We start from the raw sequence: 1,795 nt of genomic DNA on the forward strand, positions 1-1,795 counted from the left end.
GATAATGATCGCGCATCTCTTTCTCCAATTCCCACGTTGTATCTCTTACACCTTGACTCCGCCACACGACTTTGACCAATGGTATCTCTTTGTTCCGTAACTTCTTGATCCTATAGTCGACGATCTGTAGTGGCTCATCCCGAAATCGTGTATCGCTGGTGAATTCCAACTCCTGCGGTTGTAACACGTGAGAAGGATCCGCAATATATTTTCTCAGCATCGATACGTGGAACACGTCATGGATATTGCCCAGTTCTGGTGGTAGTCCTAGACGGTATGCCACAACTCCCACCTTTGCAACAACTGGATATGGTCCGATGTATCGCGGCTTAAGCTTCCCTGATTGTCCAAATCTTGCGTGTCCCCGCATCGCCTGTACACGGAGAAATGTTTGGTCTCCCACTTCCAACGTAAAATCTCGTCTCCTCTTATCTGCGTAAGATTTCTGTCGATCTTGAGCTACCTTCAGATTAGCCTTGATATTTCGTATTACCTCTGTAGTTTCTTCCACTATCTCAGGCCCTAATGCTCGTCTTTCCCCAATCTCTGTCCAACATATCGGGGTTTTACAGGGTCTCCCATATAATGCCTCATAAGGTGCCATTCCGATGCTGGCATGATAACTGTTGTTGTATGCAAACTCGCACAACATCAAATGTTTATCCCATTTTTGGTGATTAATCGTGTGACGTGGACAATTAATTTATTAATTAATAATCAAGTTGTTATACTACATATACGACATTTTAAACATTATATTACATAATAGTTATGGGTATGTATATGCACAAATAACACATTATAGTCCGTGTGATGCACAATGGTATGGGTATGTATAAACATACTGTTAAGACATGTTTATAACATAACTCTAAATTATATACCCCGACACATAACTATCAAGAAATCCATGCTATATAACTTATGTTATAGAGTGATATTGTATAAAGGTGCATCAAAACATGTATACATGTATATATGTATAAATATGTTTGTAGCATTTTAAACTTTTTGACTCAACCATTCCTAAATCCATAAAATGGAAGGCACTCTAGATATAGATATAGTAGGGCCGAGAAATGAGGTTGTGAGTTTTTCCAAACATGGTAATATCAGGTACATGCTATCAAATGTACATACATTTGAGTATACAGTGTACTCTAAAACATCATATTCCAAACGTATGACACTACGTAATATATTTAAAACATGTGCTCTAAAGTTATAATTGTAGGACTACAATGTTTGGTATAAACCATCTCTACAATATGTGTAGATTATATCATGGTTTGTATGTAATATGTTAAATATAACAACTAGTATGATGTAAGGAGTGCGTTTAAAACGTATCAGCACTATAATAAATAATGATTTTGTAAAACCATAATACACATATGGTTTATGTATTGCACTCTAAACATGTTTCGACGCACTTTAAACATGTTTTGATGCACTCTAAAAATGTTTTCATGCACTCTAAACATGTTTGGATACACGCTGTGACACCCGTAACCCGTCTCCCGCTCACGAGTTGTGCCACATGGACGCCCAAATATATAATAAAATAGCGGGAATTTAAAAACATTTTATTTTATTACACACGCAGCGCAAAAACCAGTATTTGTTTACAAACCCACGTACAGTAGTATACACACCAACATAAGGACGGTAACTGTAATAAAATACAAAGTCAGGTCACCGCCCGTACAAGTCAACATAAGTCCAAAGAAAGAAAAGTACATGATCCAGATAGCTCCTCACACGTCACCAGTACCCTCGTCCTGCTGCTGCCAAT

The sequence above is a fragment of the Tarenaya hassleriana genome, unplaced genomic scaffold (genome assembly GCF_000463585.1).
Source record: "Tarenaya hassleriana unplaced genomic scaffold, ASM46358v1 Cleome928, whole genome shotgun sequence".
Lineage (NCBI taxonomy): Eukaryota > Viridiplantae > Streptophyta > Magnoliopsida > Brassicales > Cleomaceae > Tarenaya > Tarenaya hassleriana.